The sequence below is a fragment of the Ovis aries genome, chromosome 6, assembly GCF_016772045.2.
Source record: "Ovis aries strain OAR_USU_Benz2616 breed Rambouillet chromosome 6, ARS-UI_Ramb_v3.0, whole genome shotgun sequence".
Taxonomy (NCBI): Eukaryota; Metazoa; Chordata; class Mammalia; order Artiodactyla; family Bovidae; genus Ovis; species Ovis aries.
Window position 1 is genome coordinate 115,910,064 of NC_056059.1, and position 23,096 is coordinate 115,933,159.

General features: G+C 60.0%; 1 long non-coding RNA gene across 7 annotated transcripts; it reads right to left on the reverse strand.

The window, feature by feature from the left end:
- Window positions 1-9,407: 9,407 nt before the first annotated feature.
- LOC114115428 (uncharacterized) lies at window positions 9,408-18,055 on the reverse strand. Of its 7 annotated transcripts, none has more exons than XR_009601186.1 (9): window positions 17,511-18,055; window positions 16,754-17,256; window positions 15,204-16,640; window positions 14,187-14,288; window positions 12,999-13,146; window positions 12,156-12,289; window positions 10,735-10,887; window positions 10,570-10,658; window positions 9,408-9,931 (listed from the first exon to the last, which is right to left on the reverse strand). It is a non-coding gene; the product is annotated as an uncharacterized LOC114115428 (long non-coding RNA). The 7 variants fall into 7 exon arrangements; XR_003589773.3 differs by having other exon boundaries at window positions 11,328-12,289; XR_009601188.1 differs by having other exon boundaries at window positions 10,570-10,638; window positions 10,735-12,289.
- Window positions 18,056-23,096: the final 5,041 nt, after the last annotated feature.

Genomic DNA, 23,096 nt, shown 5'->3' on the forward strand with positions numbered 1-23,096 from the left:
ACTCAAGAATCTTCTCCAACACCACAGTTCAAAAGCATCAATTCTACGGCTCTCAGCCTTCTTCACAGTCCAACTCTCACATCCATACGTGGCTAGTGCAAAATCCATAGCCTTGACTAGACGGACAAGAGCCCGACCAGAGGCTGTTCTAACTTGCTCCCGCTTTTCCCTGCCCCATCTCCAGCCCCATCCAAGACTCGAGGTGTCCAGACCATCACTCTGGGTTTATTTTGGTTTTCAGGGTGCCTCTGGACCCATGGAGTTTGGTTTCTAATTCTGTCTTCCCCTGTCGCCTCCTCGCTGATTGAATCGACTTGAATGTGTAGAACAAGAACCTGCTTCCAAAGGCGAACTTCACAGACGAGTTCCCCCACCTGCTCTCCCAGCAGGGGAGGGATCTCATCCACTCCTTGCTTACTTGCCCTGAGTGTCTTCTCGTAAAGACAGGCCGTCTGGGTGCATTTTTGCTGTTCCTTTTCTTTATGACATACACGTGCCCGTGGTTGCACTGTTGCTGCCCTTCAAATATTACATCCTAGAAATCACTCCAAAGTGCTTGGCGGAGACCTTTTGGCGAGTGGCCCAGCCCCACCCCGCTGTGGGTGTGGGGTACTCGGTCCCCACCTCCTCTTGCACCTGTAACTCTCCCGACTTTGCCTCGATGACTACTGATGGAGTGAACACCCTGTGCCCCTGTATTTTGTGATGTTGAAAGTGTATCTTTGGGGTGAATTCTTCAAAGTGAGGTTGCTGGGTCAGAGAGTAAATGCACCTGTGGATTTGTCCACCCACAAGGGGGACACCGGTTTCACTGCAGCCGGCAGTGTCTGAGCCTGCCTGTTTACCCACACCTCCACCATCGCCTGGCCCTCCCATCCCCCTCCGGCCCCTGCCCTCGCCAGCAGAGCATGTTGTCAGACTTTTGTGTTTTTGCCAGTCAGATGGATCAGAGATGGCACCTTGCCTGGCTTCAGTCTGTAGCTCTCTTATATGGAGAAGCAAAGTGACTTTTCTCTTGTCCGAGGGCCGTTTTCACAGCCCTTTTTGGGAAGTATTTTTCATGTAGTTTGCACTTTTCTCTACATGATTTTTGCACTTTTGTTTCCCACCTTTTAAAAAGTCTTCATATATCAAGGCTTCTATCTACGAGGTAAGTTCCAAATGTTTTCTCCTAGTGTGTCTTTTACGTTACTTATTTTTCATGCAAGACTCTCCATTCTTGCAGGCAAATGTGTTGCTGTTTTCTGCATCGGAGCCAGGTTTTTACTTGCAGCTGGAAAGCCTTTCTCTGCACCCTGCTTACAGAAGAATTCACCTGTGTTTCCTTCTGGTATTTGTATGTCAAAGCTTTGTACTTCCGGAGCTCTGATCTTGTGAGTTTATTCTTCTGCCTGATGTGAGAAATGGATCTAATTTTATCTTTTTCCAAACAATGATCTACTCGCCTGGCCTCATTTTATTTGACGGATCATGACTGCTGCGGGGAACTGAGACGCGTCCTTCATCACACGCCGGACTCCGTCGCCGCAGCCTGGCTCCGTGGCCTTGTAGCTCCGCGGCCCTCCCGAGTCATCAGCCCGCTGTCTCCAGGAGAGGTCTGCGCAGCGTGTCGTAATGCCCACCCCGAGCCCCTCCTCCTTGCCGCCCTCAGCTATTCTTGCCTGTTTATTTTTCCATACGAATGTTAACATCAACTGTGTAGCTCCATGAAAAAATGCTCATTGGAATTTTTATTAGGAGCCCATTAAATTTATACCCTAAATTAGACAGAACTGACATCTTGATGATGTTGGGACGTCCTAACCTTTCTATTTTGGGTCTTCTTCGTGCCTTGCAGGAGTGTTTTATGGTTTCTTTCACATGAGCTCTGCACATGTCTTGTCAAGCTGTCTGCCAGGGGGCTGTGGAGCAGGGCCTGGGCTGCCAGCCAGTTGGCACCCCCCCACCATTGCCTGGCCCTCCCATCCCCCTCCGGCCCCTGCCCTCGGACCCGTGTAGCCACTTCAAGGGGCCCCTTACTTCTAGCTTCTCTGCGTGTTTGGCCAATAGGAAGCCGCCAGAGAGAGCAGGGCGGGTTGAGAGTGACAGGCTGATTCCCGGGCTCGCTGCTTGCCAGGCCAGGGAAGCGAGGCTGCAGCGTGTCTGGGGCAGCCCTGTTTCTCGGCCACAGCCGCAGCCCTCCCTCTGGGCTCCAGCCACGCCCCTTCCTGGAACCCTGGGGCCCAGGAGGTCCTGGCTCCCCTGCGGCCAGCCATGTCCACAGCTGCTCTCCTCAGATGCCATCCTCTCCATTGCCTACTGACCCCTGACCCTGGGTCCCACCATTCTCTCTGCTGAGGGCCCACGTGGAGCCTTGACCTGGGACCCCCTCACCCTCTTCTTCCTTCACTCCTCTCTGCCTGTCCCTGCCCAGCCTCGATCCATCCTTGGTCCCTGACCGGTTGCGGGTCCGAGGTCAGCATCACTCTCACGTCCCTGGACACCTGGTAGCCCCTCCTGCCCTCCTCCCGCCACTGTCTCTTTCTCCAGGCCAATCTCCGAATGGCCTTCAGGGGAATCTGCTCCCCTGTGAAATGAGAGCCTTGTTACGTCTCTTCCATGCGTGTCAAACCCCGGGAGATACCCAGCCCCGGATGGCAGACCAGAACCTGTGCTCACCTCCCATCTCCCCGAGATCCACAGAACCATGGTGACAATGACGCCCTCAGGAGGAAAGCACGTAGGAGGGGCACAGGTCACCAGGCAAGGGGAGCTTTCGATAAATGTTTGGATGGTGGAAGAGAGGCACATGGGTTGACGGGTGGTGCAGAAGGGAGATCAGGGCGTAAACCCTGCAGGGGGGCTTGCAGGAGGAGGGTGAGCCCACCCTCCCGACAGAGGCACACGGCGGCGCTGGGCTCACAGCCTGCAGGGGAGAAGCGGGAGGGGACCCCTGTCCCCCCGTCCCACCCACTTCCTCACTTGGAGGGCAGGCAGGCTGCTTGGACCCCCAGGGAATAAAACACTCCCTGGGTGAGTTGTCCTAGCAACAAAATTGAACCTCTAGGGGACACCAGTTGTCCCCCACAAATCCTTTCAGGCCCCAGCTCCTGGAAAGGTCAAAGCAGCTTCTTGCCATTCCCCTAAAGCTAAGCTTCCAGGGCACACGGCTCAGCTGCCCAGCAGAGAAACACGGCTCATCTGCCCAGCGGAGAAACACTCTGACATGACAGCAGAGGGAGCTCCCAGCAGCCAGGCAGGCGCTCCCTCCTGAACTGGGAGCCTCGCTGCGACCCCCAGGCAGGCGGACCGAGCGCAGGCGCGGGAAGAGCTGACCCCGGAGGAGACAGAGACGATCGAAGGAGCCCGAAACACTCTCAGAATCTCAAGAGCACAACGCGTATTTCTCATGTGAGAAAGTTAATCAAGGGTGCGCTCCGGCAAAAGCAGGGCATAAGACCAAGGCAGAAAAAGATGCAGAAGGTGAGAATCAGGGAGCCTGATTCTGTGCAGGGGTGAGGGGAGGCCCGGGGCAGCACTGGGAGGAGGCCTGGTCAGCCGCTGGTCTACACTGGAGCAGAGGGGGAAGTCTACAGAAAAGGCAACTTGCAGAATGGACGTTATAACACAAAAGCAATCATTTCTAGGGAGGAAGTGATGATATAATAAAGCACATGTCTAAAAACAAATGCCACTGAAACCTGCGGAAAAGAGCTGTACTAGATCTTTGGGGGAAATTGACAAGTGATGTGACATTGAGCAACTGGTGGGTGGTGAGTAGACAGAACACATTCACCTTGGGACTGCAGGAAGGGTCCTTGAAAACCCAGGGGCTGACAAAGGACCAGTGGAAAGGGGACATCATCTCAGCCCAGGCCTAGGCCCGCTCTGAACAGTGTTCACGCCATTGGAGCAATCTGAATGCTCTTCCCTGGTTTTCTCATCTCTAACCTGACCCAGGGTCGGGCGGGCTCACAGGGTCTGCTGTGAACGTCAACTGCTCTGACAAGGTGAAAATAGACCCTGTCGCTGGCAGGAGGGCATGCAGAGCGGGCGCGCCAGTTTACAAAGATTCGCGTCTGTTCCGTCCACCTGTTTGTCGGTGGCTTTTCTCCGTCTCCCCCGGAATACACGCCCCACCAAGGAGCTCTGGTTCCCTCCCGCCTGGACCCTCGCACAGAGCCTGGGAACAGGAGGGTGCTTGGTCTCTGTTCATGGCTGACTGGGCCACACAAGCACAGCGGCCACCAGGCTCCCGAGGGGAAGCCAGTCACCACCACATCCCGCGATCTCAAGTCCAACCTAGCGCCAAAGGCCACGCCAGGCCCCCCGCTTCAGGTGCACCCAGCGTCTCCCCCTGGGAGTCTGCCCCCAGCCCCTCTCCAGTGCCTCTTCTTTGCCATCTGCCCACAGCTGGACCTCCTCCTCCCAGGGGACTGGGGACTCCCCAAGGGTACCAACTCTGACTCAGGGCTTCTAGGAGCCGAGGGCAGTGCCTGGCAAACAAGTGGTGCTCAAAAGCCATCTGCCAACTTGTTAGTTTCTTGGAAGTTGGGTTTGTCTGCCGAGAACCCGGTGAAGTCATTGAAGCCTCACGCTTTGCTTCAATCAAGGGAAAATCGGGGCCCGGTTATTGAGCCAAGTTGTATGAAAACAATTGGGTAAAAGTCCCACACCTGTGGTTGAGAACAGGGTGAAATTCTGTAAAGCCTCTGCCTGCAATGCGGGATACCCGGGTTCAATCCCTGGGTCAGGAAGGTCCCCTGGAGAAGGAAATGGCAACCCGCTCCAGTATTCTTGCCTGGAGAATCCCATGGACAGAGGAGCCTGGTGGGCTACAGTCCATGGTGTGCCAGAGTCGGACACGACTGAGCGACTTCACTTTCGCTTTCCCCACCTCCATGAGCAGCCCCTGTTCCTGCTGGGAGGGGGCCCTGGACTGACACCTTGTCTGTAGCCTTTGCTGGTCACCAACCTCTGCTCCCCTGGTTTTGGGGGTGGCTGATCCCCACGCCCCCGTGGTCTCTGGGTGGGTGCATGGCCTAGACCTCGCCCTTCATCCCCTAAGGTGCTTAGCGTGCGTGGATCTATCAGAATCTTCCCCAGGGCTGCTGAGCTGGGGTGGCGGGGGACCGTCACACATGTCCTAAGCGGACAGCAGCCTGCCTTGGGACGGAGAGGGTCTGTGCCATCCCCAGACCCTGGATGACATGAGCCTTTAATCTCATGGCATTTGGCCTTGGCATTCACAGCCAAGCGGCCCTGGTGGGCACACACTTGGGACACCATGCTGGGGGACACCCCTCTGCAGGGACCACAGTCATCCCCACCTTTCACAGGGAGCTCCCACCCTCTGGCTTCAATGAGCCAGTTCATCAAGTCCCCATCTAGGGTGGGCTCCAAGAAAGCCTGTGTGCTAGTTGCTCAGCCGTGTCTGACTCTTTGCAACGCCATGGACTGTAGCCCGCCAGGCTCCTTTGCCCATGGGATTCTCCAGGCAAGAATACTGGAGTGGCTTGCCATTTCCTCCTCCACGAGAGAGGCTGGCACCCAGTAAATGACAGGTGTGGTCACTCACAGTCCCCCGTGACCGTTCGAGAGTCTGTGCCGTGGGAACCAGAGCCCACGGGTTGTCTCGGCTGTGGCTACAAGCCAGGATGGCGGTCCCGGTCACCTCATGGGGACCTGTTCTGTGGCTGTGCCTGAAACACCCCTCCTCGTCTGATCCCTAAGTCAGGTGAGGACCTCAGCTTGCGGGCACAGTTGGGCTTGAACCCAGATCCCTGACCCCACCTGTGTCTCTCCCAGGGGTTTGTCTCAGACATCCACCTGCAGGGCCGGGAACAGGGCTGGTTTTCATCTGGATGTTGGATGATGAGACATGTGAGGGTCCCAAAGACCCCACTGGCTCTGGCTGGAGTGGGTTGCTGCGCCCGGATCAAGGGCTTCTGAACCACGCCAGCCACTCTCAGCCCCGCCATCTGCATCTCCACCATGGTCCTCTGCTGCAGGCTCCTAAGAGTTTTTCATGATCTGCTGAGATGTCTCAAGAGGCACACGAATTATCTGAGCTGATGAATTTCCTCTCCAAAGATACACTTGCAGAGCTTTCAGAAAGAGCAAAGTGGGACTGTCTTTATTTTCCTCAGTGGAGGAGCTGGGGGTACAGAGCCATCTGCAGATGGAACTGGGGGCTTCCCTGTGGAGAGGCGCCCAGAGGCCCAGGGTCACTCATCAGCGCTGAGTCTGAAGCGTGATTGTGTTGGGGAGGCAGGAGGGTGTCCTTTGGCCGGCTCCCACTGCTGATCCGGGGTGGGCCCGGCCCTGCTCTGGTTTCCGAAGCACCTTTGTGGGCCCCCTCTGTGCCAGGCCGGTCTGGCACACACAGTGTACACACCCAGAGCTCCACCCCCCAGCACGTGGGTGAGGCCCGCAGCTGTCAGCTGGCCCTCGTTTTGGCCTCACCTTCCCCAGGATGGAGCCCACTGGCCAGTCCTGCCGGCACCAGTTCTCACCTGAGGTGTGGGCCTGCTCCTGGGAGCCAAATCCTACCATCCCCAGAGTGTACCACCATCTCTGTCCAGAGATCCTCCCAGGAGGGCAGGGGAGCACCTACCGCAAACTGCGCTGTGGGAAGGTCTCTGTAAGCCCCCCGCCCACGTTTAACCCTGCCCCACGTTTAACCCTCCCCCACGTTCATCTGCCTCCCGGTTAATTTCTATTGAGAATTTATTCTAAACCAGTGGCTGTCACATACATCCTTTAACGCATTAGGCCTTCAAAGGCCCAGACAGTAAGGAATCTGCCTGCAATGCAGGAGACCCAGGTTCAATGGCTCAATCCCTGGGTCCGGAAGATTCCCTGGAGAAAGAGATGGCAACCCACTCCAGTATTCTTGCCTGGAGAATCCCTTGGACAGAGGAGCCTGGAGGGGTCGCCAGTGGGACATGACCGAGAGACTAACCCTGGGGTAGACACTGCGATCGTCCCGGTTTCACAGGTGAGGAGCAGAGCCCCAGAGAGACTCAGAAGCTTACCCGGAGACACGCAGCAAGGAAGCATCGGAGCCGAACTTTACACCTTCCCCCCAGCCCACCTCCCAGGTCACACTCTCTCCCGTGCTGGGCACGCTGGGAATTGCACACCCAGCCTGGGGCCAGGTGCCCTTCGGAGGGGACCCAGGCGTCGACAGGGTCTGAGGCTCCCTCGTCTCTTTGGACCAGGTTCGGCCGCCCCACCTGGCAGGCAGGCCCACCAAGTGCTGAGACTGTGACAACCAGCCCACCAAGCTGGGGAGCCGTCCAATGTGGAAACACGGCCTCCTCAGGGTTCTGTCTGGCGGCTCCTCTGTTCGCAGTGAGCAGGGAGGAGACAGGATGGTGAACGCCCAGAGCCGTTTGGGGGACTGCTGGCCAAGTGTTCTCAGCAACGACAGGGGCTGTTCTCTCGCCCTGGAGGCTGAGTGTCTCCATCAGCCCCCAGTGCCCGCTCCTGCCCGCCTTGCTCATCATGACCCCTGAGGCTCATCCCAGCCCAGCAAGGAGCAGGATTCAGGGCTGTCGGCAGGAGCCTGTGGCTTCCCCTCATTTGATAAAATGAGAAAACAGTCCTGAGCACTGACTGCTCCCGGAAAATCCCCAGGATCCCAGGAAGGGGTCGGGTGTGATCGGGGGCTTGTCAGTCTCTCGGGCAGCTTGCCGTCCAGCAGAGCATCACCGGATGGGACAAGGCAACACGAGGCACATGGCTCAGGGCCACCTTCCCTGAGGACCCAGAGTTGGCCGGCAGCCTGGAGACCTTGGCCCAACCCGCCCCTGTTCTCCTGAGACAGTCAAGCCTGGGCCCCCGGCAGGGCTGTGCCCGCAAGGGCGGGGGTGCTCACCTAGGTCACCTACCTGGGAACATAGGACGAGCTTCTCTCAGGAGCTACCCCCTTGAAACCCTGGTTCCCCAAGAGCCCCTGTCCCTGGCCTTATCAGTGCCGGGGGTCACGGGGGCAGGATCCAGTCACCCTGCAAGGCATTCCGTGTGAGGATTTGATTTCTTGGCTGTACTTGCCTGTTTCCCCCAAAGTGGAGGGAGGAAACCCAGCTGAGTGAACCGGCTGGTTAAGTTGACCTGCCCAGGGCTGGGGGGGCAGAGGAGGCACCAGGAGCCCCCAGATGGGGGCGGGGGGTGTCTGTCTCACGACCTGGAGCCCCGCCTTCTCCCTGAGGCCCAGGGCCTGGGGCCTGGGAAGGTCCGGTGCAGGGACGGCGGGCTCCACCCTGCTCTGCCACGCCCACAGGCGCTGGTCACTGGACTCCGGGCCTCGCTCCCTTGTAGGGGAAGGGACCACGGACCCTCTGAAACTGCGTCCGCAGGGCCTCCGCCCTCTGGTTTTGGGGGAGCCGAGGGTGGCCGCGGGGAGCTCTGCGGCCTGCGGCCCGAAGTGTGAGACACCGTGTGTGCTGCGAGGCAGTGGAAGGAGCCTGCCCCGCGGGGCGGAGAGAGGGGCACCCCCTGGCCTCCGCAGGGCCGCCCGCTGCTGTGCGCACACGTCGCTCCAGAGCAGGGTCAGGCTCACGGCAAAATGCGCACAGTGACTCCCCACAGACCGCCGCCCCCCAGCATCCAAGCCAGAGGTGCCCTTTGGAAATGCCCTGGCCTGTCCGTGTCTCCCGTGTCAACGCAGATGGAAATATTCTGAACCCCAGGAAACCGAGAAAGAGGACTGATGGCGGGGTGGAGGGGCAGTGTTGGGTGGTGCTGTCAAGCCCCAGCCGCCCTGGAGGGTGTGGGCCGAGGAGGCCCTGCAAGACGGCCCCCCTGGGGGATGCAGGGGTGCGGCGGGGAGCAGTCCCTGGGGCCCAGGAGCACCCCAGAGCCAGGGGGCAGAGGGGAAGGGCCCCGACACGCCCACTTGTTTCTCGGTAGGAGGAAGGCCTGTGTGCCCGCCGGTCTTTGAGGGCCCGAGCGGCACAAGAAGGCGGGGGGGCGGGGGGGGGCAGGGGTCAAGCATCTGACTTGGAGGTGGGAAAGAAAGAACCCCAACCTGAAGGAGAGGGTGCTGTGAGAGGCAGTGGGAGGGCAAGCATGGGGGACGGCATGGCCTTGGGGGCCGAGACTAGGCCCCAGGTGCCCTCCTGCCCCGCACCCTTTGGGCTCTCCCAGCCACCTGGGGGCCGGGTGAGTGGGATCTGTGTGTTCGGGGCATCAGTGATCGAGCGTTGTTCTTTTCAAAGAGGAAATCGGCAAGAGGCACGTTGGCTCAGACGCGCGGGAATCCCAAAGCCTCAGATGTTCCCGGGCCCTGACTGCCTCTCCTGCGGCGGCTCTTAGTGGCTGTTAGCTTGGGGTTGACGCTAAACCTCGAGCAAGAAGGGTGAAAATTCAGTCCCAACAGTCGTTGGCTCCTCCGCCTTGGAGATGGTGCAGAAACCAGATGATCAATCTTTTCAGAGCCTTTAATGGAACATTATTTCCCTCTCCTTTGAAATCCGTTTCACCAAAGCCAAAGCTTCAGATGAGGTTAAAAGCTGCTGAAGTGCCAGCGATGGGATCAAGCAGCAGGGAACAGGCTGACCGCAGGGGAACGGGGAGGCGTCAGCAAGCTGGGAGCCACAGAGGGGTCTGCGACCTCACGAGAGAGCAGGACCCGTGCTTTCCTCGTCAACCCCTGACACAGAGGCTGTGAAAATGCTAGCGAGTGGCTGTGAGCATGCGTGAGTGGGCGGACGCCTGAGGGGGTGTGTGAAAGGTGGGCCATAAGAAAGCTGAGCGCTGAAGAATTGACGCTTTTGAGCTGTGGTGTTGGAGAAGACTCTTGAGAGTCCCTTGGACTACAAGGAGATCCAACCAGTCCATCCTAAAGGAGACCAGTCCTGGGTGTTCACTGGAAGGACTGATGCTGAAGCTGAAACTCCAGTACTTTGGCCACCTGATGCGAAGAGCTGACTCATTGGAAAAGACCCTGATGCGGGGAAAGATTGAAGGCGGGAGGAGAAGGGGACGACAGAGGATGAGATGGTTGGATGGCATCACTGACTCGATGGGCATGAGTTTGAGCAAGTTCCGGGAGTTGGTGATGGACAGGGAAGCCTGGCATGCTGCAGTCCATGAGGTCACAAAGAGTCGGACATGCCTGAGCGACTGAACTGAGCTGTAAGAAACAAGCCTGCTAACCCCTCTCACGGTGTGATGACGCTCGGCTTGCGTGCCTCACAGGTGATCCAGTGATACCAGAACTCTCCCAGGGAGCCCTCGTGACCACCTGGATCTCCTCTGGGGGCCCCAGATGTGGTGGGGTCTCCCACCCCAGCCCAGGCACCCCAGGGGGCAACAGTGGTTAAGAGCATCCCAGCTCTGTCCACACAGAGCAGAGGCTCGTTTGGTCCTACCGTGGAGAAGCTGTTTGAGGGCAGGCTGGGGACAGAGGAGTCTTGCCCGAGGGGTTCTTCTGGGGGGATATCATAAAAAGCCCCGGTCAGACAGCTGGACCCCGAGCTGTCCTTTCTCTCAAAACGCCTTCTCCAGCAAGCAGTCCAAACGTGAGGACGCGCCAGCCGGTGCTGACACGCTGCGGTTGTGACACGTTTTTAAATAACTCACTAGAGTGTGCTCACTGCTCATCTCTTTCTGTCGTCTCACACGCTGCTTTTCGTGGTTTGGGGGTTGACTCTGCAAACATAAAGTGTTCCCTAGAAGCCTTCTCCAGGCCTCTGCCCACGCGCAGGTCGGGTGACAGGCCTCCCACGGTGGCTGAGCAGGTCTCACTTGCGTCTGTCGCGGCTCGATCCATGTGGGCAGCTCTTCCAGAAGCTGGTGTCACCAGCCTCACGGCCGAGCGGGAAGGTGAAGTGGCCCGGGCCGGCAAGGGCTGGCGAGCATCCCCATGCAGGTGCCTCCCGTGCAGCCGCTCACGTCTCCCTTGCAAGAACCCAGAGGGAAGGCTCTTTACCATAAGGAAGCGGGGGCTCAGAAAGGTGCCCGACGTGAAGGCGATCGCTGTTTCCTCCGTCCCTCCGTCTTCTTCCTTATCCCCCACCACCCACCGAGTTCTGGCCCAGCGGATCCTCTCCAGGAGGGGCCCAGCCTCCTTGGAGTGCAAAGGAGGCCGTTCCCTTGGCAATAGGGTCCTTCTGCCTCCCTGGGCAGGGCTGACTGCCTTGCCAGAAGCCCCTCCAGAGGACCCCCCCGGCCCCCTGACCCCCTGCCTTGGGGCACTGCTGAGCCCCTTGAAGGAGGCAGGCCTCTGGGCCCCACCCTCAGGGGACCGTGGGTGGAATTTTTAAGCTGAAGAGGTATTCTTAAAGAGCACCCATGCAGCCTCGTTAAACCTCCTAAAATAATTGCAGTTAAGCAATTACTCGCTTTGTAAAGGCGTTCGGAGGTGTTCCGAGCCAGGTTCCCATTTTGGGGGATGAAAGCCAGCCGCTTTGTGCTGCAGAGCCGTGCTGGGGGCGGCTCAGTGCTCCAGGCTACCACTTCCACGGGTGCTGTGTCCTCAGGCTCCGGGGTGCGCTCTGGGGTCCCCCTCCCCTCTCCTCTCACCCCGCCCACACCGCCCAGCCTCTCGTCAGGGAGCCCGAAGTGCAAGGAGCCGCAGAGGAAGGCCTGGTCCCAGCGGAGGAGAAGGGCTTCACAGAGCAGGGGAAGGGGAACCCCCCGCCCCTGGGTCCCCCTCTCTCCCTCCCCCTCACGCCACACGAAGCGCCTCCTGCGCGCGGACATTTTGGGTCTGCCGTGGAACACGGTGACCCCTGCCCTCGGGACATCCAGCTTGTGGACAGACAGATGGCTGTGAGCACCCACGCGGGGCTGCAACACGCCATCAGAGGGAGGGCCTGTCACGATGTTGGGGACCCTGGAGGCCCTTCCTAGAGGAGGCAGGTGAATATAGACAGCCACCACAGTGTGGCAAGAACCCTTCCCCTACGGCCTGGCCGATGGAGGGCGGTGGAGAGGGGAGTGTGCGTCCTGACCCTGAGCCTCGAGAAGCTCCCCCAGGGTTTATCTGTTGGGAGCGTCGTCTGACCCCACCCTGCGACCCGCAGAGGGGAGAGCATGACCGGGCTGGACGGGGAGGGAGGCAGAGCACAGGGAGGACGTGGAGCCCACGGCCCGGAGCCCTGCATGCACTCAGCTGGGAGCCGCCAAGCCCTGGCCCAGCGCAGGCTGGTAAGCGAGAGGCTCACGCTGTCTGCGGTAAGCTGCGGAGTTTGGATGTTCGTTGTGACCGGAGCTAATCCACACAAGGTGTCGCCGATTCTGGAGCCGAGTCCGACAGGGGGTGGCCAGGTCAGGGAGGGCATCCCCCCAGGGAGGGCACCTACCTCCAGCAAAGAGAAGAATGCACAGAGGGAGGGGGTGTGCCCGGCGCCCCCCGACCCCGCGTCTCCACCAGCTCTGCACACAGCTCCTACCCTGCCCAGCGCACAGCGCAGGACGCTGCTCCCTTGCCCGTGACCAGGCGGAGCTGGTGCGTCCTCAAGGTCTGCCCACCAGGGTGGGAGAGATGCCAAGGACAGTCCTCTCCCCCAGCCATCACTCCCTGGGCTCTGCTGGGCCTCAGAGACCATCTCCAGCCTAAGACCCCTCCTAGAAGGCCTGGATCATTCACTCACCCCACGAGGAGTGTGGGCCAAAGCCCAGCAGATGTGCCTCGATCCTCTACCCAGCCAGCACCCTGATTCTCCGCCCCCGCTCACCTGACTCTGCACCCAGCCCGGCCCCGGGCCTCTGCCTAGCAGAGCAGTCCTCTCCTCGCCCCCCTCCACCCTCATTTGCTGGGTCTCCCGCTGGCCAGCAGGGGCCTCAGCCCTCTGGCCGGTAGCCCTCCACCTCTGCCGGAAGCCGCGAGCACTCTCTGCCTGTTGACAGAAGCAGGCGTTGGCCAAGGGGTGACTCTGCAGCCCAGGGACTCGGACAGGGTGTCACCTGGGCCGCCAGGCCCCAGCAACATGCAGTTTCCCAGTTCTGGCTTTGGAGAACCAGCGGCCTTGGGCGGGCTCGGGGCAGGCATTCCTGCCTGCACTCACCTGGGAATGGACAGATGGAAGGGCCTCGGTCCACCCCGTGCCCCTCCTGTGGCCGGCAGGCTCCCAGGCGGCGGGCTGTCTGTCCGATGGTGCCAGCCTCTTCCATCGTCCGAGCTCGGTGCCCAGAGCGCATTCCACGCTGTCAGCCCTGCAGATGGAGAAAAATGGGCTGCTTCACCCTTGAGAAGAAACACTCCATTTGGCTCCATTATCCACTAACTGGCTCCACTGTGTCCTGGATCTCTGCCCGGGGCCCAGGAGGATGGGGACCACACCCACAGGCCCTCCCAGGGCCCAGAAGGACGGGGACCACAGGCCCACAGGCCCTCCTGGGCCCTCCGAGGCCTAAGGGCCCCTCACCCCCCACCCTCCCAGGAGAGCGCCCAAGTCCCCACACCCTGCAGCAAAGAGGGGCCAAGAGCAGCCTCGGCTTCCCCTCCGGCCCTCCTCCTCCCCGCAGGACCACGCAGGATGCACCCCCTCCCTGCACACTCTTCTCCTGGAGCGCAAATGCACACAACCTCACGGCACCCTGAGCCCCACTCTCACTGTTCCCCTGCCAGCCCTGTGGGGCTGTGCCCCACCGCGAATGGGACCACCCAGCCTCCAGCCACAACAGCCTCAGTGTTGCTCTATGGGGAGCTCAGAGAGGGTGCGTTATGGCTGCAAAGAGGGCCTCCCGGAGCCGACACAGGCACTCAAATACGAAGAACAAAAGCCAGTGAACTCCGATTCCTAACAGCATCTGTCATCCAACCAGCCTGCTGTCCCCAGCACAGAGTGCAAATTGCATGCCTTAGAAGAGAGACCTTTCACTCCCAGGCCTCAAACAGAACAGCCGGAGTCATTCCAAAGCAGATGAGTCCCGATCATCCAGCTTATCGCAAAAAGAGGGAAGTAAACGCTGCATTGATTCCGCCCCTAGGTTTCAACCTGACTTTTCACAACCGAGCAGATATTTATATACACACACAGGCTTTAACACCCGAGGGCTGAGCCACGAGCCCCACTTTCCAAAGCCACTGTTTACTGACTTGTTAAGGAAAACACCAATTTCTCAGTTAAATAAACCATTCTTAACTTGACTGTAAAGTGATTTTTCACATTTACTTAAATTGGATCACTGCTATTCCAGTACCTCCTCATTTTATCTCTTATAAGAGAACAGAATCGAGAATTCTAGCTTACGCATTTGTTCTCCGTGTCCCCGCCTTCAAATCCGCTCTGTCCTCAGTCACTGATTCTTCAGGGTCTCCCTGTCCGCTGTGTCCCAGGCACCGTGCTGGGCCCCTGGGAGGGGAGCATCAGTGGGCAAGTCACCCATGATTTCTCTACACTCATTGTCCTGCCTCCAGCCCATAGAAAAGACCCGAGAAACCTAAGATACGCCAGAGCCCGTTCACAGTGCTGGAAAGCAGGGATGGGTGCCTGTGAAGACCCCAAACTGGGCCACACAGGCGGGCTGACCTGAGGGCACCCCCAGGCAGTGCTGGCGGTCGGCGCTCGGGCCTGGCAAGGCCACAGAGGAGCAGGAGCAGCCACGGCGGGGACCAGGGGTGCAGGGCAAGGACACGGTGGCCATGACCACAGCGTGACGGGGAAGGAGCCCCACGCGGCCCTGGAAAGCTGGGGCGTCTCGTCCAGACACTGGGCCACGCTGCTTGTGAGCCATGGGGAGCCGGCACCTGCTTTTAAGCAGTTAGAGAACTATTCTGGCGAGCGATTTTCGTTCTCCAAGATGAAGATGACTGTAAAGGCAATCCACTGCTGCTGCTGCTGAGTCGCTTCAGTCGTGTCTGACTCTCTGTGACCCCATAGATGGCAGCCCACCAGGCTCCTCTGTCCCTGGGATTCTCCAGGCAAGAACACTGGAGTGGGTTGCCATTTCCTTCTCCAGTGCATGAAAGTGAAAAATGAAAGTGAAGTCGCTGCCTTTCCAACCCTTTGCAATCCCATGACTGTAGCCTACCAGGCTCCTCTGTCCATGGGATTTTCCAGGCAAGAGTTGTGAAGTGGGGTGCCATCACCTTCTCCACACTTGCAGTTAAAATTCAGACAAGGTAGAAAAACACAGGAAAAAGGAAATCACTCCAAATCTCATCGCCCAGAAATAAGGCTCTCTGGTGGCTTTCTGCTAAACGTCCTTCCAGACATTGATCTCTGAACGCACACACAGGTCTCTCTGCATGAAGACTCAAGCTCTACCTGGTGATCTGTGAGCTGCCCTTGTGTCTCAGATGGACCTCCGTAGCGGTGGACACAGCCCTGCCCATCACTGCAGACCACACGGTGTTCCCCGGGAAGGCTGGACATGCAGTGGATGCCCCGGATCAGCACGTGTAGGTTTGTCCAGGTTTTCAGAGTCACAGACAACACCGTCACAAGCACCCCCTGCTCGGACTCTGTCAGTGGGAGGAGAGCAGCACCAGGAGCAGAAAGCCTGCTGTGCCAGGCTCTGCCCTGGGTAGCAGTGAGTGTGGACGCAGCTCAGGGTCAGCTCGTTAGACCAGGTGTCATGGAACCCGACCCACATACGATGGACAGCCGCTGACCCTGGATCACCAACATCGAGAAGGCATCCAACAAGAAAGACAGAAATGCAGGCTCAAACGGAAAAAGAGAACTGGGAATAAACAGAGAGGGGGGAGAAACTCCTGGAGAAACAGAGAGGCTCGAAGAGATGAGCAAAGATAATGCATTCACAAAAATAAGAGCATGGCCCCATAAAAGTGAGCATTCAGCAAAAAGGAGAAATTGCTGCACACTAATTAGCTGACGGTGGAAGACTGAGAAGCTGATGGTGAGGACACAGAGGTGAGGGAGAGCAAGGATTCAGGAGAAGGTGGGCAGGACGGGAGACGAGGGCCCTGGGGGAGCGGGCCCTGGGGGAGCATTCCCGGAGCTCAAGCCGGGGTGAGCCAGGGAGGGAGGCAGACTTCTGTCCCGGAGTGAAGGCCTTCCGTTCAGCTCCCAGAGCCTCCAAGGGCCCTGCTCAGGCGAGGAGCAGAGCCACTAAGTGCGGCTTCCCTGCACGGGAAGTAAGGTTTCCTTGGGGAGGGGAGCAGAAATAGGCCACAAAAGGTCAGGACGCAGCACGGATTCGACCTTCTCTGCTGTGTCCTGGAGGCTGGGAGACGGTGGAGCATCCATGGCCGAGAAAGTTCACTTGGACCCAGATTCCACAGCCTGCCCGGCCGCCACCCAGAGACGGGGACAGACGGGGCCCTCCATCACTCAGGAAGCGCACAGCCCCCAAGTCCCCAGCCAGGACCTCCTGGAGAACCTCTTGCACAGAAGGAGAGAGTGAAACGAGAGGCAGGAATGCATGGCGGAGCTAGTGGTGAAGAACCCGCCTGCCGCGCAGGAGACGCAGGAGATGCAGGAGACACGGGTTCGATCCCTGAATTCGAAGATCCCCTGGAGGAGGGCACGGCAACCCACTCCGGTATTCTTGCCTGGAGAATCCCCATGGACAGAGGAGCCTAGTGGGCTGCAGTCCATGGGGTCACGAAGAGTTGGACACGACCGAAGCGACCTACCACGCATGCATCCAGGAGACAGACTGAGCAGCTGAGGGCAGAGAGCGAAGACGGCTTCGGGCTGGCGTCTCCAGGGAGGAGACTGGGCTGGACCAGCCGCCTGCTGCAGGGGGCACAGAGGAGGATGAGTTTTCACAGGCTTTTATGAAAAGTTCAGGGGAAGAATTTGTGCTGGAAATAGAAGAAAACGTAGAATGTAGCCTCCAAAGAGCTCACCTCAGGGAGGCCGGGAAAAATACCGATGAGACACAGCATTTGACTAGAGGATTGATGGACTGATGTTGCTGTTGCTCAGCCGCTCAGTCGTGTCCGACACTTTGCAACCCCCTGGACTGCAGCACGCCAGCCCTCCCTGTCCATCCCTAACTCCCGGAGCCTGCTCAAACTCATGTCCATCGAGTTGGTGATGTCAGCCACCCATCTCATCCTCTGTCGTCCCCTTCTCCTCCCGCCTTCAGTCTTTCCCAGCATCAGAGTCTTTTCCAATGAGTCAGCTCTTCGCATCAGGTGGCCAAAGTATTGGAGATGGATTGATGAGTCTCATTTAAAAGATCTAATCCACATGTTGACGAACCGATTAATACTGAATAGTGACTTAATCCCAAATGCAGCTCCCCTCTACGGGGAGTTGGGAGTCGGGGCGGGGTGTGGGGGGAGGCGGGTACTGAGAGAATTCAGTGAGTGTCTGTCACCATGAAAGTGAAGGGGTGGTGTCTACCCTGAAAAATCAACACACAAGATTAACACATCATTTAGAAGGGAGAACATGCCCAACCCAGAAAGCCAAACCAAAACCAAAACAGATGAAAAGTTAAAAGGTTTCATGGAGGGGGAATCAAAGCCGGGGAGGCCCAGAGACAAGATGGTTTTTATGATAAACTTGAGGAATGATCCGGCTCTTTGAATGATGCGCCTAACACTGTTGTTTCAGTGAAATGAAAGATAAGGTCGCGTTCAAGGGGCGTGTGCTGACCTGGCAGGTGATCAGGAGCGTCCGGTCCTCGGTCGTGAGGCTTCTGCCTGAAAACTGCATCCAAGCACTGGGTCCTCCCGGGACCCCCTGAGCCCCGGCCCGGCTCACGGCCAGAGGCCAGTGTCCAGACCCCGACTTCAGTGGTGCTGGCTGGACCACCCCCAGCAAGAGCCCCAGGAAGGAGGCTCCAGCCCTGCCTGGACCAGGGGCTGGTCTGAGGGAGGCCTTAAGGGTGTAGATAGACAGATCAGAGCCGCCGGCCCGGTGGAGAGACACAGACCAGGAAGGGCCTGCAGGCAGGAAGGAGGCTGAGGTGTTGGCGGGACACCTGAGGCCACCTGACGAGGATGAGAGGACCCAGGGTGCACGTGATTTGTTGAATTGACATCCGCGTCGAGATTACAGCCTCGTTCAACTGTGGAACCTTCTGGAAATGAGGGCCAGAGAGCCATTGTGTAAATGGCTCTGAAAATAGATTTTCAAAAGCACCACCTCGTTCCTGCCCCAGGGAGGGAGAAACCCCGAGTCCAGGTCCTCGGAGGCCTGTCTGCTGCTCAGAGGGCAGAGGCCACCTCCTGCTCCAGGCGCAGAACATGGAAAGAGCTTTCCCTGCAGTCCTCAGCCAGCCTCCCCCAGCACAGCCCCTGCCCCCCGCCCCTTGCCTGGGTCCGCCAGTGTCTGCACTACCCCTGGGCCCCGGGCCAGGTGGTCACCACCCCTCAGTCACCACCACTCTGCCTCGAGCCCCGCTTGTGGGTCAGCAGACCGCCCAGCTGGCTATAGGAATCTGAGGGCCCAGCCCCTCCAGGAAGACCGCTGCCCAGCACAGGGTGTGGGGGTCTCCCGGGGTGGGGGGCTGGCAGCCTGAGGTCTCATGACCTCCCCAGGGCCCCAAAGATTCCCCAGCCCGAGTCGGGTGCTACCATGGCGCATCGGACAATGAGGCGTCCCTGGATGTCCAGGCTCCCTGGACAGTGAGTCTGAGGTCTGAGAGAGGGAGGGGCGTGGTGGGGTCTCCAAGAAGGTGGCCAGCGCCTGGCCGGACACCTCCTCTCATGGGCCGCCTGCCTGAGTCTTCTGAGAGAGCAGGAGAGGGGCTGACCAAGTCCAGGGGGAGGCTGGTGCGCATTGGGCACTGCTGGGAGCCTGGGGCTTGGGGACAGGGAGGTGGGGCCCAAGAGAAGGCGGGGTGGCCGCCTGGGACATTGCGACTGTTCGTGTTACTCGGATGAGAACCTGCAGGGTTTCCTGAAACACAGCTCTGGCCGCGCTGGTCCAGGGGCCTGCAGTGGCTGGGGATCCGAATTGCATCTGTTTGTGGACGAAACCGTGAAGCTGCTGTGGATGCTGGTCCTCCATCGCAGCATCTTCCCCCTCCCCTCCCCCACCTCCTCCCCCCCTCCCCCTCCTCCTCTCCCCCTCCTCCCCTCCCCCTCCTCCTCTACCACCTTCTCCCCTCCTCTCCTCCCCCCTCCTCCCCTACCCCCTCCTCCTCTCCTCCCTCCTCCCCTCCCCCTCCTCCTCTCCTCCTCCTCCCCTCCTCCTCCCTCCCCTCCTCCCCTCCCCCTCCTCCCTCCTCCCTCCTCCCTCCCCCTCCTCCTCTCCTCCCTCCTCCCCTCCCCCCTCCTCCTCTCCTCCCTCCTCCCCTCCCCCTCCTCCTCTCCCCCCTTCTCCCCTCCTCCCCTACCCCCTCCTCCTCTCCCACCTCTTCTCCTCTCCTCCTCCCCCCTCCCCTCCCTGTCCCCCCTCCTCCCCCTCCTGATGTCAAATGTCAGCTTTGCCCTCAAGACCCAGTCTCAATACAACCTTGAGGGAGGTGGGGGACCAGGGGTCTCCCCATGCATCTGGCCTCAGGGCCCCTTGTTCCCAGCAGGGACTCCTCAGTGTGGTCACCTTGTCTGGCTCCCCCGGCACACAGGAGGCCCTCAGCAAGGTCCTGGCTGAACAAATCCTTCCCCAGAGGCTCTAGAGGCAGGGGCAGTAATGGCCGCACAGCTGCCCTCGGAGCAGAGACCCAAGGCCCAGGTGGAGGCCCCAGCAGGCGCTTCTGGGAGGTGGGGGCCGGCCTCTGGAACATTCCCTCCCATCGGTCCCCGCCCCACCTCCCCACCCCGATCATGACCCGACAGCTCGTGGAGCCTGGCCCAGCAGCAGCAGTCAGCTTGGCTGAGATCAGAGCCTGCGGGGGCCACTCATTCTTGCCCACCCTTCCCTTCCCGGGACCAGACCCCCTGCCCCCGAATAGGAGTTCAGGAGGGTCCCTGGAGCCCACGCCCAGGGGAGGGAGGCTCAATAAACAGGCTGATGGAGCCAATGGGAAGCTACCTGCTGACTGCCCCTGCCCCGGTGCTCAGGCCCAAATGGCAGGGAATTAACCCAGTCTGGACTTAAAAATCCAGGACACACGCTGCTCAGGGCTGCGGAGATGCCCCGTCCGGCCCCAGGGCCCTGAGAGGAAGAGGAGACCGCGCCCAGGGAAGGAAGGGCAGGGCTGGACCCCATGCTCCCCGCCCCTCGCGCAGGGGGACCGACACGGGCAGCGTGAGCCCAGCAGCCACCCTCGTGTGGGCCTCACTCCGCACCCGGCCTACATTCTCGTCCTGACCCTTCACAGGGCCCCCCGGGGCGGTCAGCATCCCCCTCGTCCTGGGGGCTCGACGGAGACAAGGGAGGCAGAGGAAGGCGTCTCAGTCTCTCTATCGGAGCGAGAAGGCTGAGTGAAGGCGCGTGCAGGAGGGCAGGAGCAGCCAGGACATGCCCGGGGTCAGGGTGGGCAGTGAGGGGCGGTGCCCAGCCTGGAGTCAGTGCCGGGTCAGATCCCAGCTCAGCCCTGGGGGCTGCTCCCCCTCCTGTCGCTACAGGAGGGCCTGGACCCCTCCACAGGGCTGCTGGGGGGTCGGGAGGTTGAGTTGGCTTATGGGGAGGGCCGGGCTCTGGCTTCTGTGCCAGGCCCAGGAGGACCCTGGATCCGCCTGGACGGAGGGCATCCACAGGCCAAGGCAGGCGCCCCACGCTCACCTCCCGGACCTGCCCCCAGCTCCCACTCAGCACCCTGAGTGCAGCTCTGGACCATCTGCTTCTGATCTGGTCCTGCACCCCCACGGCTGCCCTTGGCCTCCTCTCTGCTCTTTCAAGTTTGTTTGTTGGCTTTTTGCTTTTGTTCAGTCAGGAAACGTCTTTGAAACCAAGGCCACCAGTGAACCATGGCGTGGTGTGCAAGTGTGTGGAGTTCAAGTTTGGGTCAAAACAACCAGCTACGGATTCACGGTGGGCTCAGGGCTTAGAGGAGTAATTCCGTCCCTGCCCTGATCACACGGGCATGCACACGTGTGCACACACACACATGCACACACACTCACACACACACGCCGCCTGCAGACACAGAGGCACCTTAAACGGAGACCCCCAGACCCCCTTTCTCCCCACAGGACTCAGGAAGGAGGAGGAAGCTGACGGGGGTGGGGGCAGGGGGCAGAAAATATGACTGAACTGTGACTCCATCGAGGCCGGGTCTGTACCCATGGGTTGCTGGGACCCTGGGTGAATCCCTCCCACCCTGTGTGCCTCAGTCTCCCCATCTGTGAAATGGGATCATCCCTGCCTCCCAGGTTGCTGGGAGAGGCAATTGAGAAGATGAAAGAAAGTGTTAGGTGTGGTGCTGCTGAGGTCAAAAACAGAGGCCCCTGTGATGGTAACGCAGCCACGCTGCACTGGGGCCCAGGGACCAGGGAAGGACTGGGGACCGGTGACCCTCCCAGCCCAGCTGGCAGAGAGCTAACGGCGGGAGTCGCTGCCGCGGGGCCTGCTGTGTGACCTGGGGGCCTGCTACCCTCTCTGGGCCTCAGCATCCCGTCGCCATCAGAGCAGCGCCAGGGTGCGGGGGCCTGAGTTGCAGCCGCGTGGCCGTTCTTCCCTGTGAAGGGCCTGGGCCCAGGCCTGGAGCGTGAGGCCCAAACCGGGGCCACGGCTCTAAGTCCGCGCTTGTGAGCGGGGTGGTTGCTCGCACGTGTCAGTTGATCAGAGGCCGGCTGTTCGGTCAACACGACTCTGTGTGCGTCTGTGGGGGCGCCTGGATGAGCTTAGCTTGTGGAGCCGACGGCATAAAGCAGACGGCCTGCCCCAGGGTGGATGGGCCTCGCCCAGTCACTTGGAAGGGGTAGAAGTGAATGCGCTTATGGAATGCCTTCACACAAGATGAGTGTGTGAGTCACCGGGGACTGCGGGCTGGCCGAGCGGGCCCACCAACCTGGCCATCACAGGGGGCAGAGGCCCCGGCAAGCTCAGGATCGGGACTAGCCATCAGGGTCCGTGAGGCCTGGGCCTGGGGCTCTCGTTGCGGCCTCAGTTTCCTCATCAGTAAGCAGGAGACTGTCTTCGGTGAGTCACCCCCAAGGGTCTGACCTGTGTGAGGACAGGAAGGGAGAAAAGACTCGGTCCCCACTCTGGATCTGAGCGGGCCTTCTGGGTTTTGACGTATGTGTAGGAGTCTGCTGGGGAAAAGTGCGCCAGGTGGGGAAGGAGCACAGGGAAAGGGAGGGACACCCCCACATCAGCCTCCTTTCTGTCCAGGGGGCGGGCTGGCTCCTGTCCCTTCCCCCACACCGGCTCAGGTTTGGGGGAGAGCAGGAAAGGACTCATTCTTAACCGCAAAGTTGACCATGATTTTTCCTCTCAGGGGCTGCCCAAAGCCCACAGCTGATTTCAAAGACTGGACTGTGAAGACCCCAGGCTGAAGCCTGCTGGGAACAGGGACGCCGCCCAGGAAGGAGGGAAGGTGCGCCAGTGCGTCAGGCTTGGCTGAGGCCACGGGGCCTAGCCAGAGGCCTGGCCCTGGCTCTGAGCCCTCGTGGTGGCCTGGGCTCCGCAGTGAGCGGACACGCTGCGGCACATGCCCCTAGGCAGGGGCCGCCTCCTCAGAGCATGCGTGGGGCCAGCTGTGAGATGCTCACCACTCAGAGCACGCGTGGGGCCAGCTGTGAAGTGCTCACCACTCAGAGCACGCGTGGGGCCAGCTGTGAAGTGCTCACCACTCAGAGCACGCGTGGGGCCAGCTGTGAAGTGCTCACCACTCAGAGCACGCGTGGGGCCAGCTGTGAAGTGCTCACCACACACAGGCAGGGAGTGGATGACAAAGCCACCCCCTCCAGCAGCTGGCGAGGAACGGGGGAGCAGGGGCCTGAGGGCACCCACATCAGGGCCTGGCTCTCAGGGATGTCCACCAGCCACCCACCCCTCCACCCACCACCACCCACCACCCACCCACCACACACCCTCCACCCACCACACACCCTCCACCCGCCCACCCCTCCCCCCGCCTCTCCCCCCACTGACCACGTGTGCACACATGCTTAGTCTCTCGGTCGTGTGGGACTGTCCGCGACCCCATGGACTGGGGCCCACCAGGCCCCTCTGTCCATGGGATCTCCCAGGCGAGAACACTGGAGTGGGTGCCGTGCCCTCCTCCAGGGGGTCCTCCTGACCCAGGGATGGAACCCGTGTCTCCTGCAGCTCCTGCGTTGGTAGGTGGATTCTTTACCACGGAGCTACCTAGGAAGCCCGTATCCATTACCCACTAACCCACTACCC